The sequence below is a fragment of the Typopeltis vanoorti genome, chromosome 8 (genome assembly GCF_054136105.1).
Source record: "Typopeltis vanoorti isolate ZY-2024b chromosome 8, IOZ_Tvanoo_1.0, whole genome shotgun sequence".
NCBI lineage: Eukaryota > Metazoa > Arthropoda > Arachnida > Uropygi > Thelyphonidae > Typopeltis > Typopeltis vanoorti.
In genome coordinates this window covers 22498155-22515329 of record NC_143556.1, presented here as the reverse complement: position 1 = coordinate 22515329, position 17175 = coordinate 22498155, and positions in this window count along the sequence as shown.

The following is a 17175-nucleotide window of genomic DNA, read 5'->3' as shown; positions in this document are numbered from 1 at the left end:
TTTATCCTATTTTAGTACAGTTAAATTATTTCTTTATCTCTTTCAACCTGATGGTGGGTCAAGCATTGCTCCTTTACTAGAGAATAATAATAGCACGGTGATTTCCCATCGTCTTTCTGGAACAATAAATATTTTTGTATGTGGATACGTGTGTCTAATTAATTCTAAATCAGTTAATTAATGATAATTACGCTATATAAAGCATATGTACGTATGTTGTGCACATTCATTTGCACATACTATTTGGTTTGGGATTTGAAAAGCGACATCATACCAGATCAAGAAAGATCAGTTGAGCTTACTAATAACTCTCACACAAGAGCATATTTAATATCTCGCCATTTTATGAATACGAAGAATTGGAACAAAAATAAGTCATCTGGTGACATTAATCTAGCAATCTCTCTTCTTAAAGGACTTCGATTTCAGTGAGGTTTATCGTTAGCGACAGTGATCAAAGACAGAACTCGCCGTGTTCTGTCTTTTATGCTTCCTCAGTCGTATAGCTAAAAGAATATATTTTGAGAGTTTCCATGACTGACGCTAACTACGATGACTTTTCTTGGAAAGACCTAGGTTAAAATCCTTTCTTGCGAAAAATATTTATCAGAATTTTCCAACTGAAGGCGATTTAGCCAGTCTGATATGCAGGCGGTATGGCTTTTCATTCCGCAAAAAAATGGCAAACCAGCCACAGAAGACACGCGGGTGATAGGAGATAGCGGACGATGCAAATGGGATTAACCGAAGTATTCAAAAAGTAAAAAAATAAAATAAAAAAATAAATAAAATAAAATAAAAATAAGGCGGCTTATATGAAGGCAAGTTTATTGGCTGTGACAATCCATTGAATAACATTAAAGAAAGTATGATTGCGAGGTGAGTAATATCTTCTCAAAGAAATACCGAAAAAAATTAATAAAACATTTTTCGGTTGTTGATCATATTTCTAACTCGCAGAGCAAGAATTACTATTCCAAATTAATCTTTTCGTCCACTCCACTATTATCCTCGAATATTAAGACGTTTCTAAAAGGAATGCTTCTTTCTTTAATTCTGTGTGGTTATGAAAAACTCGTGAAGAATCGTAAAAAATTGTTGTAGACATCTAATCATTTTATTTATTTGTAAATTTTATTTACAAATTTTTATTTATAAATTTATGAAACTGCGAACATGAGTTCCCCAAAATAGTATTGATTTAAATAACATTAATCAGAGCTATAAAATAAAAATCCTTGTTAACTATAATAAAATAATCACTAAAGAAAACAATTGACATAAATAATTAAATTCAGCATTTAATATTAAATATATTAGGAACGGTTTGTATTTTTTTCGATATGGAATGAATAAATTAATTGTTCAAGTAAACAAATGGACTGCCTTTAGATATATATGTTTAGTAATCTATTTTAGCAACATCTCACCTCTTCATCATTCTATACTACTGAGGTTCTCATTGCCACAATACCGCACTTCAAACTATGCTCATCAACAAGAATAGACTCAAATTGGATTCAGTTGCATGTTTCTCAGCTGTATAAACATATTCCCAATCCTATGATGACCGATCAGATGTAGATCAATTATATAATGAATTTATTCAAATGACCATCTTCGCTAATGATAAATCCAGCTACTTTAAAACAAACAAAAATAAAAGGTTAAAATTGATCTATACCAATTCTGGATCAATGACGAATAAAAAATGTGAGATCGATGAAAGGATAACTTTACAATAAACATAAAAGGAATGCATGCGGTCAAGTCTATGAAAATAACTACAGAAATTTTATGCGAGCTTAAAGGAAAAGATATATTTCCAAATGGCAATGACGTCACAACAGCACTCAGTGAAATGACTCACCAGTTACGGTAGTTGTGACTTCGCTCCAGTGGACACGTAAGCCACACGAGTGACCTGCCCTGTGTAAGAAACCATGTACTTGAACACAGTCAACAGTGAAGACGTAAAGAGAATAACAAACAGCTTGAAAAGGTTAAAAAAGACGATATGATCATATTAACGACTTGAACCTACAATTATAAGCACAAGTTAAAATTTTTAATAAAAATCATAAATTAAAATAATTTTCAAGGTGTCTTGTCACTCTTTAAAAGCGCACCGTAATAATATTCGGAGATTACAAACCCATATCTGTACTGTCGACGTTCTCTAATTTCATTCAGATGTTAATTATAAAACATTTGAACTGAAGACTATCTTTTCATTCAACCAATCAGTTGGTTTTACATCCCGTCTAAGCACGGAAAAAGCACTGCGCAGTAACTTATTTGGCAAAATAATGATCTTTGCTGATAACACCCTTCTGATTTATAACGAAGTTAATATCGGCACATTAGAAGACCACAGAAACTTGCTGGTAGTTTCCAAACCAAGCAGAGAGAGAGAGAGAGAGAGAGTCTACAAATCCTTCTGATATACAACCGCCAGTAGTTATAATAATCTGCCTATGATAATATTTTTTTTTTCATTTATCACGTATCTAAATAGTACTTTTGGCAGCCTACTGCTGTACAGGGTGGACATAAATTAACTTTCTCTCTTTGGAGGTATTTAGCTAAAACTAATAATCAGAATGACATCACATTTTATATTGAGACTTTCGAAGGCATGGGAAGATCAATTTCGTGAAAAAAATATTTACCAAAAGTCACTGATAGGGGAATTTTTGGGGCTGGCGGAGCCGAAAGCAGTCAGATATCTGCAGTAAACGCAGGTAAAAAGGATTATGCAAATTTTATTGTGTGTACCTGACAGCAGCGCCTCCAATTCCACTTATAAAGGATTGGAACGTTCAGGCAGTTATTTGAATGACTTACGAATTGTGCTCAATATGCGTTCTACCTTGCCTCAGTGTGCTTTACTTGTTAAGTTGTTTTACCTTAAACAATGCAATGCCGTAGCGGCCCTTGGGAAATTTAGAAGGCTTCATGACCTGCATACAGGTCAGGTCCTATGTCAGCTGTAGGATCTGTACGCAGCTGTAATCATAGCACTGAGAGCTATGATTAAGAAGTTTGAAGAAACTGGATCACTAGGAGTTAGACCTGACAGAGGACGGAAAGCAGTGCAAGTGGAGACAATGAGAGACGTTGCTGCTGGTCCAAGTGCTCGTACCATAGCTCACAATCTTGATATGGCTTATATTACAGTCTGGAAAATCCTACGGAAAATGCTTCACTTCTATCCGTATAAGTTCAGTCGTGTGCAAGCAGATTATGATAAGCGCATGACCTTCGCGCTAACGTTTCTTACCCGAATGGAGGTCGACAATGACTGGCCTTGGAGAATATTGTGGGGTGATGAGGCTCATTTTTATCTGAACGGGTCGGTCAACACTCACAACTGCAGAATTTGGGCATCTGAACATCCTCAAGCGATCCGGTTAGTACCACTGCATTATCAAAACGTAACTGTGGGGGTGTGGCTTCACAGCCAATTTAATACTAGGACTATACATTTTTGAGTGTGTTACTCCTACAAGAACTGTGAGTTCAATCACTACATTAATTTCTGTGTCTCTCGCAAGTTGTTGGTTTAGTTTAATTATTATTATTATCATTGTAACTCATTCCACATATCCAGCTAGAACGAGTGACGAGACTGTCGCTTATACCGTCGAAATGTTATTATTCCATTTTATCTGCCTTTAATGTAATTATCCGCTTTTTTTCAGCTCTGCCAGTGCCAAAATTTCCACTATTGGCGACTTTTGGTACTAAATCTTTTTTCTTTTTTGTTTCGTGGAAATCATCTCCCCATGCCTTCGAAAGTCTCAATATAAAATTTCGTCTCATTCCGTTTATTGGTTTTACCTACAGATGCATCCAAAGAGGGAAAGTTATTTTATGGCCACCCTGTACATTTGATTTAGATGTTCCTACCATTTTTGTTTATTTACTCATATTTAGTAATAATAGTTACAAGATTGTAAAATGTCTTCATTTCATTTATGATTCCTTTTGGTATATCCAAGTGTTTTTCTAAGAAATTTCATTTCTACTGATCAAATCATTTTTCTTTGACTTCTTTCCAAGCAAGATCCATCGCGTCATGTAACGAGTCTCCTGTCTGCAGCCAGTATAAATTGGAGGAATATGATGCTCCTAACTTAGTGCAACTGTGTCCGCGTGAAATGGCTGCGGGAAGGGAACTGACGAAGTTTGAAAGAGGTGTTGTGATATGATGCCATATTGCAGGCCTATCTGCTCAGAAAAGTGTTGACAAATTCGTCCTCCAAGTCAACAATCAATCATTGATTCTATAGTGAGATGGAAGCGCATGGAGTCAACTGCAAGTGCTTCCCGCAGTGGACGACTCACCACACTCACGAACGTCACCGTAGGTTGCTACGAAGGATAATATTCAAAAAGCAGCCATTCCTCGGACCCCTTGAATGGGAGCTCCGGGCATTGATTAAAACATCAATCTGTATAAAAACATCCAGAACGGAGATACAACCTGAGTTTCCATGGAAGGACCGCAATATCTAAGCCACATTACCAACATACAGAGTCCTCTTCAGTGGTGTAAAGTGTTGTACAGTGGATATGGAAGCTCAAAAAAAAAAAAAAAAAGCTGTGCTATGTACCGAGGAATCACGCAACACCCGCTAACAAGATGATTCACGGGTGTGGAGGATGCCCGGTGAATGTCTCGTCCAGGTGAATGTCTCGTCGCAGGAACCCTTCTATGCAATTGGGAAGTAGAGGTGTCATAGTATGTTCCTATTTTTCCTAGTATGTCCTCTGGTGTTTGTTTACGGTGCCACAAACACCGAACCGAAAACGCAATGCAATGCTTTCTATTTTGTGGTGTTTTTACGGAACTGATCGTTGTCTCTTTCAGCAAGACAACGTCCCATGCCATAAGTGTGCTGCTGTAACTACGTCATTTATTGATATGATCGTCACTACACATGCATGGCCTCCACAGAACCCTGATCTCAACCCTATTGAACATTCGTATTATGAGCTGCAGCATCGGGTGAGGTCAAGGAACGTCCGACTCACAACAGCCCAGGACCTCATTACGTGCCAATAGGAAGAATGGTCCAAAATTTCCGTTCACCGCTATCATATGTGAAATGCATGCCGCACAGGATTGCTGCAGCCGTCGCCGTGAATGGAGGGTCTACATTTTATTAAAGTGGCCGCCATGAGTGTTTGTTCATCACATTATGGTGTCCGACGACCTGTTTCCAAACAGTGTATTATTATCATTATTATTATTATTACTTCATATCATTTGTACTGTTTTGTTTCGCAAATGCTATTTTTGAATTTTATTTTTTGAATTTTCAAATGATAGTGACCAAGGTGGGTTCAAGTCAGGCTCGTATTTTGTAGTATCGTTGAGTCTTCACCGGTCCAAATATTCGAATACGTCATTAGAATGGCATTTTTAAACCCGATAAAGAGACAATCACCATATTTGTTATTTTGTAATTAGCAAAAGTATACCAAAGATGCAGAATAATAAAAAATAAATAATAAAAACAATAATAATAGACATGCCATTGAACTTTGTATAATCCCTTCCTTTGGGCGAATTAAACTGTGACGTCGAACTTCAAAAATTACACTTCAAAAGTCGAAATTTAGAGCTGAACCACAAGGCTATGTTAATATAGGATTATGGAAATTGCCTCATTATAAATTAACAACAAAAAAAGGGAACTATCTAATGTTCATAATAAAATATTATTTCTCTTTCTCTCTATCTCTACCTGTTTCTCTTTCTTTCTTTCTTTGTGAAAGCAGTTACTTCGTAATGCAATCAGAACGACGCATTTGAATCGAAACATAGAAAAACTGATAAATTAACTCTCACAGTTATTTTCTGCATTCTTAACATGATTATTTCTGCTATTTTTTGGACACAAACAAAACATTTGGAACAGATTTCTGGGGATCTGAATGTCATTCGGATAACTCACTGAACTGTTATTAGCTCAGTGAGTTATCCGAAATGATATTCGGATGACAAAAGGTTTTGTCATCAGGAATGGCAACTTCTGTCATCTTCAAAAGGCACTTCTTATAATCCACAAATATGTGAGTTAAGTCTAGAACAGTGAAAACAAAAGCGTAATGTTAGAGTTGCACAGCTTATTCAATACATTTAATCACAGTTTACAAATGAATAAAAAAAAGTTAAAACCATCAACTTTGAAAATTCAACTAGTAGAAGATTATACGAATACCAAAGAATATCCCAAGCCCAAGAATATCATTCACTATTTGAATTTCCTTACCTGTCATTCACATTGTATTGACAAATCTTTCATCTTCCTTACGTCAATACTGCTTTATTAATGACTACAAATACTCACCATTGGCCATCAGAAAACTGCAAGAAAAAGTTAAACATTCTGCCATTGAAAAATCGTCATATTGCTTAAAAGTCTTGGTTAATTAAGTTATTAATTAATTATTAAATAGTTATGAGTTATTAAATCGTGGCATTTCTGTTGTTTTCACTATTCAAACTCAAAAAAGGAAATGGACATACATTAGGGAAACTTTTTCTTGTTTGGTTAATGTTTCTTTTTAATTAGAGTGTTATGAGAAAGGGTCTCTTAAAGAGAGAGGAGAGAGAGAGAGAGAGAGAGAGAGAGAGAGAGAGAGAGAGAGAGAGATTAGTGTTAGTCAAAATGGATACCCTGAGTTAGCTGTCAAAGTGTGGAGATATTCATTTTTAGTACACTCTTACTAGTGATGAAAAGAAAAAGTATAATATGTGTAAGTAGACTGAACAAACTGACGACATCTCGCATCCTAAATGAGGATGAACATGATCGTATAATAATGATTTTTGATAACAATTGTACACAGAGACGTTATATTCAAGTAGATTTGGTGTTTATTATTATGCATGGAGTGTGGATTACAACAAAATGTACGAATTCCCCTCTGAAAATAAACACGAAACCTTTTTATGCGACTTTATCCCCACTATCCCCCTACACACAGTTAACAGCATTGTGGTTTCATAAAAAACAAGAAAAGGGTGAAACGATCCATTGTGAAATCTTTAAAATGAAGAAATAAAGTATTTCTCATTTATTCAAATATCGGCAGATTTAAAACAAAATAGAAAAATTGTGCTCACATTCATTGAGGAGATCCTATTAAGGAAGTGGGTTCACTAGGATTCTTTCCATCAAATGACATCGTTTGCGCTGAAAATTTGATTACATTTATATTTAATTGTTGTGAGCGTTTGTTCTTAAAGGTCGACGCTTTGAGACATTATACCTTAAACCAAAAGATCATAACTGAGGAGATAAAGAGCGTAAGAAAACTGATATATGAGGAACCACTGTGTTCTAAATACTACAAAGAAAAGAGGTCGATTCTGATAGCAAGCGTTTCCTGAATTATTTTAAAGTAGACCACTAGACTCAAAATCTCTCCAAATGCGAAACATAACGTGACCAGAAGTGCCCTTTACAGCTAACCCATTGATTTCCTGTGTTAAAATTCTTGATGAGGTAGATCCACCTTTCACTGCCTTAATCGATAAGACGTTCATCCGAGAATTGGCGAATAGTTCTCTACAAATATTCGACAGATTCTAATGTTCTTCTGGTGTTTTATTGTAGAGCATACCTTTAATTTTTACTTCCAGACATTGCTTTACCAAATATTGTTTTAATATGTGAAGAGCAGTTTTTCACGTTGCAAATCATGAAATTATATTTCAAGAGAAGAAATATAATTTCTTCTCTTGATTGAGAAATGAAGAGAAGAATATTTCTTTCTCTTGACAGGGAAATCCTAAAAATGTGTTAACAGAATGTCACAAATACTACAGCATCGTGATCTATTTGCAAAGCGTTTTGTTTCCCCCTCCAGATTATCATTAGGCAGGAACCATTTTGCGGTTGACTCATTATTTTTCGTTCCCAAAACTTGGATGTTGGTTCGCAGCCTGATCAGTTGAAGTTCGTGCGATTTCCTTGAAACGTATTTCAAGGAAATTTTGAAATTCTCAGAAAGAATTTCAAAATTATCTCTAAATACAGTTTTTAATATTCTTGTTGTCATCGGCATATCAACCGGACAAGTTATTAGGAAACCTAATGTTTTCCTAATAACGTTGCAATAATGTACATAATAAATTTTGGTCAATGGCTTCAGATAATCGCCAGAATATTTGAGAACGTGATCTGTAGGAAGAATGAATTCCATTGGCAACAAAGGCAAAATAAACTTTTAAACCACCTTTTTTTTTTTCTGTTGAAATCTGACCTATTCGCAAGATCGCTAGACGTTGCTGACTATAAGGGTGAAGCAAAATGCTTTTAGAATCCCTGCTATCTGATAAGGTTGCTGTGTAAGGAAACGTTTATGAGCTCAGTGCTCTGCTTGAGTGGGTGCGATTTAAAGATCTTCATTTGGAAGTAGGATAGCCTTGGGTCTATCTATATTTGGAGAAGTCTATTTCATCATAATTTGCTGCTTGTTGCACTAATTCATTTGGATTTGAAGAGGATACTCAGAAGAACTTTACTGCTGAAGGCTGCAGGAAAGAGTAGATGTAGGGGATATTTGTATCCCGGTGGAGTTGGAGATTTCTGACATACCATGGCATTTCCATCGTTTAAGATCATACCTCCGCATGATCTTAAACGCATGACATACCATACGTTTAAGATCATGCGGAGACATTTGTTTTGCACTCTCTGTAGTTTGAGGATATTTGTGCTTAAGGTGTGACTCCACGCTGGGGATGCATAAGTAATAATGGGTCGAATCATCAACTGATAAAGTAGCAGTTTTATTTTGGTATCCAGCTTGCTATTCCTATTGATAAGAGGGTAAAGCTGTGCAATGCTTTTTGATGCTTTTGTACATGAGGCTTTCATATGTGGACTGAAGGTTAGTTTTCTGTCCAGCAGTACACCCAGATATTTGGCTACTGCTTTCCAGGGAATCTTGATATTAAATAGATGTCATCTTTGGGAGATATTGAGTTTTTAGTGAAGAGCATGGCGATACGCTTCTGAAGGTTTACTTGCAATCTCCATTCCGAGAACCAGTGCTCTAATCTCTGCAGGTTTTCTTGCAGTTTCTTGGTGACAAGGTGCGGTTTAATAGATCTGGTTAGTATAGCTGTGTTGTCTACATATAGGGCACTGATAGATGACATTGGATTGTGCGGAATGTCCGTCATGTAAATCGTGAAATGTATCGGTGCCAGTAGGGACCCTTGAGGCATTCCTGCCAAGATTCGTCGCTGGGTAGATAATATATCATTTAGTTTGACTTGCATTCGTCTGCCACTAAGAAATGACTTTATAATTTGGACTAGATCTATTGGAATGCCAGCTAAAATCAACTTGTATAGTAGTCCAAAGTGCCATAATTTGTCGAACGCCTTTTCTAAGTCAAGAAACACTGCTCCGGTGTATTGATGCCAATTGTAACTTGTGGTAATGAATTCAATTACTCTATGAATTTGTTGGGCGGTACTGTGAAACTGGCGAAAACCAAACTGTTCTGAAGGAAGGATGTTTAAATGTTTTTACTGAAAGTTGAATTCTGGAAAGGATAGCTTTTTCTGCTATTTTGCCCTAATTAGAAATCAGTCTTATGGGACGATAACTTTGAGGCTGCTGAGGATCCTTGCAGGGCTTGCATATAGGAACTACGTCTGCCAAACTCCATGCAAAGGGAAAGTACTTAAACCTGAACATAGCATTTATTATTGTTGTAAGATGCACGATGGTCTTTCGGGGTAGCAGTTTAATAACTTTGTTGGATATGCCGTCAAGCCCTGGAGCTTTTTTATCAGTGCTTATAATATCATATCTATGATATGATATTATAAGCACTGATAGTATTACCTCTGAAATATTAATCCTTAAGTTAGGTGTAAAACTCTATGAAAATATTAGTAACCAAAGGGATGATTTTTTTTTCTTTTTTTTTTTTTTGTAAATTATAATCCTGAAATGCTCATTTTATTGGAATTCGGTAGAAATTTATGAGAAACATTTTATTACAAATTTGACAGATAAGAGAGGAAAAGTTGTCTATTAAGTGAAGAAAACTGAACCTCGAGCACCCAGAGTGTGGGCAAATTTGGTGCATGGCCCTCACAATAATTATTACTCCCTTTTTGTTCTAGTTGGAGCTTCTCACAATAATTCTTCCCCACCAGAACAAATGCCCTGTTTTCCCCTAAATCCAAATACCACCCGGGGGTTAAGGTATGCTAGCCTTCTTCTCTCACAAAATGGATGGAAATTGATATACCTGAAGATCCCTGAAAATCACTTTGTGGACACCTCGAAACCTTCAGAGGATTGTTCTTGGTTCAGATCTGCGGAATCGGATTGTTTCTTTCTTTTCCATTGCAAAACAAACCCTACAAAAAAGAATAAAAAATTAGACGAATATGGTTTGATACAGAAGTGAAAACCTTTGTATCAAATTTTTTATCTTAACCCCTAAGATAAACCTACACTTTGAATAGACCTAATCAGAAGTGAAAAAGCATTTTAAACTATTACCTTCTAATGTTAGTAAAATTTATCCTATTTTAGTACAGTTAAATTATTTCTTTATCTCTTTCAACCTGATGGTGGGTCAAGCATTGCTCCTTTACTAGAGAATAATAATAGCACGGTGATTTCCCATCGTCTTTCTGGAACAATAAATATTTTTGTATGTGGATACGTGTGCCTAATTAATTCTAAATCAGTTAATTAATGATAATTACGCTATATAAAGCATATGTACGTATGTTTTGCACATTCATTGGCATATACTATTTGGTTTGGGATTTGAAAAACGACATCATACCAGAACAAGAAAGCTCAGTTTTGCTTCCTCAGCTAAAAGATTATATTTTGAGAGTTTCCATGACTGACTCTAACGACAATGCCTTTTCTTGGAAAGACCTAGGTTAAAATCCTTTCTTGCGTGAAAATATTTATGAGAATTTTCCAACTGAAGACCATTTAGCCAGTCTGATATGCAGGCGGTATGGCTTTTCATTCCGCAAAAAAAAGACAAACTAGCCACAGAACACACGCGGGTGATAGGAGATAGCAGACGATGCAAATGGGATTAACCGAAGTATTCAAAAAAATAAGGCGGCTTTTATGAAGGCAAGTTTATTGGCTGTGACAGGTCATTGAATAACATTAAAGAAAGTATGATTGTGAAGTGAGTAATATCTTCTCAAAGAAATACCGTAGAAATCAATAAAATATTTTTCGGTTGTTGATCATATTTCTAACTTGCAGAGCAAGAATTACTTTCCAAATTAATCTTTTCGTCCACTCTACTATTATCCTCGAATGTAAGACGTTTCTAAAAGGAATGCTTCTTTCTTTAATTCTGTGTGGTTATTACTCATAAAAAGCTCGTGAAGAATCGTGAAAAATCGTTGTAGACATCTAATCATTTTATTTATTTTAATTATAGAAGATTTTAATTATAAAACGCTTAAACTGAACAATAAGCAGGTGGTTTTACATCAGTCTAAGCACGGAAAAAGCACTGCGCAGTAACTTATTTGGCAAAATAAGTTACTGTGCAGTGACACCCTTCTGATTTACGACGAAGTTAATATCGGCATATTAGAAGACCACACAAACTTGCTGGTAGTTTCCAAAGCCAAGCAGAGAGAGAGAGAGAGAGAGAGAGAGAGAGAGAGAGAGAGAGAGAGAGCATCTACAAATCCTTTTGATATACAATCGCCAGAAGCTATAAAAATGGGCTTATAATAAACTTTTTTTTTATTATTTATTATATATCTAAATAGATGATAATTGATTTAGATGTTCCTACCACATTTGTTTATTTACTCATATATTATAATAGTTATGAGATTGTAAAATTTCTTCGTTTGTTTTATAGTCCCTCTTGGTATACCCAAGTGTTTTTCTAAGAAATTTCATTTCTGCTGATCAAATCCAATATTATTTGACTTCTTTCCAAGTAAGGTCCATCGCTTCAGGTAACAAATCTCCTGTTTTTTGTCCAGTATAAATTGGAGGAATATGATGCTCCTAACTTAGTACAACTGTGTCCGCGTGAAATGGCTTCGGGAAGGGAACTGGCGGAGTTTGAAAGAGGTGTTGTGATATGATGCCATATTGCAGGCCTATCTGCTCAGAAAAGTGTTGACAAATTCGTCCTCCAAGTCAACAATCAAGCATTGCTTCTATAGTGAGATGGAAGCGCATGGAGTCAACTGCAAGTGCTTCCCGCAGTGGACGACTCACCACACTCACGAACGTGACCGTAAGTTGCAACGAAGGATAATATTCAAAAAGCCTCCATTCCTCGACCTACACGTTGATTGCGGAGCCCCGGGCTTCGACTGCAACATCGGAGACACAACATGAGTTTCCAAGGAAGGACCACAATATCCAAGCCCCACATTACCAACATACAGATTATTCTTCAGTGGTGTAAAGAGCGTGTATACTGGATATGGAAGCTCGAAAAACAGCTGTGGACCGATATGGACCGAGGAATCATGCACCGCCCTCTAACGAGATGATTCACGGGTGTGGAGGATGCCCGGTGGATGTCTCGTCCCAGAGTGCGAGAATCCATCTATGAAATTCGGAAGTAGAGGTGTCATAGTATAGTCCTGGTTTTCCTAGTATGTCCTCTGGTGTTTGTTTACGGTGCCACAAACACCGAACCGCGAAGGTATTTGTACATTTTCCAAAATGTTCAAATGCTTCCTATTTTGTGGCGTTTTTATGGAAACTGAGCGTTGTCTCCTTCAGGAAGACAACGCACCATGCCATAAGTGTGCTGCGGTAACTACTTCGTTTATTGATATGACCGTCACTACACATGCATGGCCTCCACAGAACCCTGATGGTCCAAAATTCCCATTCACAGGTATCATATGCTTGTGAAATGTATGCCGCTTAGGATTGTTGCAGCCATCGCCGTTAATGGAGGTTCTACCTTTTATTAAAGTGGCCACCATGGTTGTTTGTTCATCACATTATGGTGTCCGAGGACTTGTTTACAAACCATGTATTATTATTATTAGTAGTAGTAGTAGTTGTAGTATTAATCCCACTCTCTTCATTAAAGCTAACTCAAGCTTCGAAGTAAGTGAGATTAACTCGCCTGACTCATCTTCATGTAATTCTTATAATAAAATAATGCAGATTATGTAATGAAACAGTCAGTAAACTATATAATAATGAAATACTGATAGCAAAAAAAAGTGTATATATGTAAATAGGCTGCATAATAATAAGCTATGATATTGTTATTAAAAAAGTACACTTATATTAAAAACAAATCACTGTACTCTACATTTGTATTGAACAGAAAATGAAATAGTATACTTTATTGTATATATGAAAATACTCTGTGAGATGATAAATAAAATGTTATCACAGTTTAAAAAAATTATTATTATTATTATTATTATTATACAAAAAATTGTATAACCTTCATTATTAATATTAGAAGAACATGTGTTGTAAATCCGTAATACAGAGGCAAAAAAGTATTATTAAAAGTTTTAATTGAAATCCAATGTAGGAATTACAGCACTTAGTGCTGAACTCTGTAAAATTATACGGTGCAATGTCACTCAAGATGTTTATTGTATATTTAAATATATTAGCAATCAATAAAATTATTATTATTATTTTATTCACATAATTGATGCACACAGTCAAAACAAGATATCATACAAACCAAAATTTGACTGGTGATACAGAACAATTCAGATTCTTCCCAAAAATCTAAGAATAGTCCGTCAGGTAGCGTCGTAAAATATGGACTGTTCCAAGTAATGCTGTTATTTGTAAGTGATATGGGGTCACTTCGTTGATGTTTAATTGCTGATAAATAGTTGGACAGCTTCTTTGAAGTTGCACCAAGTGCACCGATAACTATTGGGATGACTTGGGTGTGTTTAAGCCACAGTCGTCCAAATCCGATTGCCAGATCTCGATATTTAGTAATCTTTTCCAATTCTTTGTTGTTAATGTTGTTATCACTAGGTACTGCGATATCAATAATCCAATGTTATCGATGTTCGATAATTGTGATGTCAGGTCTATTGTGTTCCCAATGCCGATCAGTTTGTATTCGAAAGTCCCAGAGAATGTTTGCTGTTTCGTTTTCCAATACAGTCTCAATTTTATGCTGCCACCAGTTATCGGAAGTAGGAAAGCCATATTTTTTGCATACATGCCAATGAACTATTTTGGCCACTTTACCATGACGGTCTTTATAGTCATTTTGAGCTTTTTTGCTGCAGGCACTGATTAGATGTTCTACAGTCTCATCTTTCTGATCGCATAATCTGCATTTGCACTTATTATTAATGTTGAAAATTTTTGTTTGATTGCATTAGTTTGTAATGCCAGTTTCTTGAGCTGCTAGAATAAATCCTTCTGTTTCTTTTTAATGCATCTGTGTTGTAGCAATTGCCATGTCTTGTTCACGTCAATTTTGTCCTCAGCATCTCGAAGAAATTGGCCATGCAAGGGTTTATTTTTCCACCGCAATAAACGGTTATTTTGTTGTTCCTTTTTATAATCGGATTTGTTTCCTGTTGCTTTTAGAAGACCCTCTTGTGTAATTCCTTGAAGCATTGGCTCAGAGCTGTTGTCGATGTAATTTCTTAAACCACATTCTTCTTCTTCCACATGCTGTCCACTTGCAGCAGATCCCGTCCACCTATTCTCCACGGTAAGTACAACCGGTCAACATCACTTCGTGGATGTAATGCATCATGCAGAGTCATTAGTTTTGGGATCCAGTTTCTGCAGGTCTTCCTTTGTCCAATCTACTATACCAGCTGTGTATCGGATCACTGGTATAGCCTAAGAATTCATTGCTCTAATTGTGTTTAATCCATTTAGCTTTTTTTTTAGAATATTTTAACTCTTTTGATGTATTCTGATGCTGCATGTTGTTTAATATTCATAATATTCCCAGGTATTTATAGTGTTTGTCAGCTGAAATTGATTTTATATATTTCTCTTGAACAAAATTAAAACTGCTAGTGTCGTTAATATTTCCTTTTAATAAATAAAATTGCCCATTTATCTAAACCAAATTCTATTTCGATGTCCTGACTGAAAATACGAACTATGTTTAATAAAGAATCTATTTGCTGGGCCGATTTTCCATATAACTTGAAGTCATCCATATACAACAGACGGGAAATTTTAATATTACATTTAGGAATTTCATAACCAAGTTTTGTTTTCTTCAGAATCATAGATAAAGGTATCAAAGAAATGTTGAAGCGCAATGGTGACAAGGAATCACCTTGGAAAATTCCACGTTTATTGATATCTCCAAATCGTTCATTATTCACTATTAATGTTTGTTTCCATGATTTCTTAGCAGCAGTGAGAAAGGAACATATGTTTTTGCTAATTCCAAATATATATTAGAGAGAGAGAGAGAGAAAGAGAGAGAGAGAGAGCAAGTGAAAGGGAGATAGATAGATAGATAGAATAGATAGATAGATTTTTTTTTATTTTTTTTTATTTTTTTTATTTTTTAACCGGTTTTTGGTTCTCTGCAGTCAGACAGAGAGGTTACATGCTCATACTCTTGTTGAGGTATGTTACATCGAAGTCACTTATAAGGCTAATTACATTTTTTTTTTAAAATAATTTAAAGCCATTAAGAGTTATTTTAACATGATAACATGAGATCTTATTTTAACATAAGAACATAAATGTGGAAGAACATAGAAGTTACTATTGCACAATATTATCTATTAACATGAGAGTGCCAGCTGATTAACTTTCGCACTGTTAAGTACAACAATCCTTCTTTCTTCCCCCTTTCTTTTTTTTGGGGGGGGGGAGGGTAAAGGTGTTGAAGTATCTATCTATCTATATATCTATATATTTTTTTTTTTTAACTTGTTAAAATAAACATTACACGATAGGCAACAATGACTATTTACATATTATAAGTATATATTTACAGAGAAAGAAAAAAACATTTTCCTTTCTGGTGTACAATAGAGATATAAATGAATATTCAAAATTAACAGTTCAGTTTCAGTCTGAGTTATCATTCAGATGAAGCACATTGTCGTCGTCAATCCAGAAGAGGGTACCAGTTGGATTCCACTCCTATAGGAATTTCGCGACAGTTCTTGTTTCTTTGAAGTGCTCAAGTTCCAATAGAAGCCTGCTTTTTAGTTTCCGACGGAGGATGTGCATGAGGGTTTGTGCAGTTTCAGTGATGGATGGGTGCTGGTTACTTCTTGTCTGTTTTAGGTAAAAGCTGTAGATGACGGCCTTAGCGCAGATGAAGATGAAATTGCATGTTCTGTGTCTGTTTTCTTCTGTGTGGACTAAATTCCAGTAGTCTTCTTGGCTGTGTGTGTAGTTACAGGTGCTAGAGGCGGTATTCAGGGCATAGGTGATTATCACTTTGTTTGCAGGGCAGGTCAGATATGTGTGTTCCAAGGTGCCTGAAACGTCACAGAATGGACACAGATCCGTTTCTCTTAGCTTAAATTTGTAGAGCTTTGAAGGAGTTGGCAAGATGTTATGCCATAGTCTCCACTGTATTTCGGAATCTGGTTTGGCACATTTTGATTTATATGGCAGATCCCACTGAAAACTGTGTGGTATATGCAGCCTTGTAGATGAGAGTGTTAAGGCTAGATAGATAGATAGATAGATAGATAGAGAGAAAGAGAAAGAAACAAAGAAAGATAGATAGAGAGAGAGAGAGAGAGAGAGAGAGAGAGAAAGTGAGAGAGAGAGAGAGAGAGAGAGAGAGTGAGAGAGAGAGAGAGAATGAGAAAGAAAGAAAGAGGAAGAGAGAGAAAGAGAGAGAGAGAGAGAGAGAGAGAGAAAGAAAGAAAGAAGAAAGAGAGAGAGAGAGAGAATCCGATCATGTGGAAGAGTAAACCGCCGTTGTGGCTCTGTGGTTTAAGTCTAACTTCTTTGCATAAGAAAAGGAACAGCTTCAAATGTTGCATCCGAATACTAACATGGATACCACTGAACTCTGATCTCCTGGGTGACACGAGTATATGGATACTGAACTGTCAATATAGCTGCTGTTCTGGGCATTTTTTCTAATTTCTTCGAGGTTCTTCTGCATTATTTTCTACCTTCAATTACCAACAGCTAGGAATATTATTTTGCAGTTGATAAG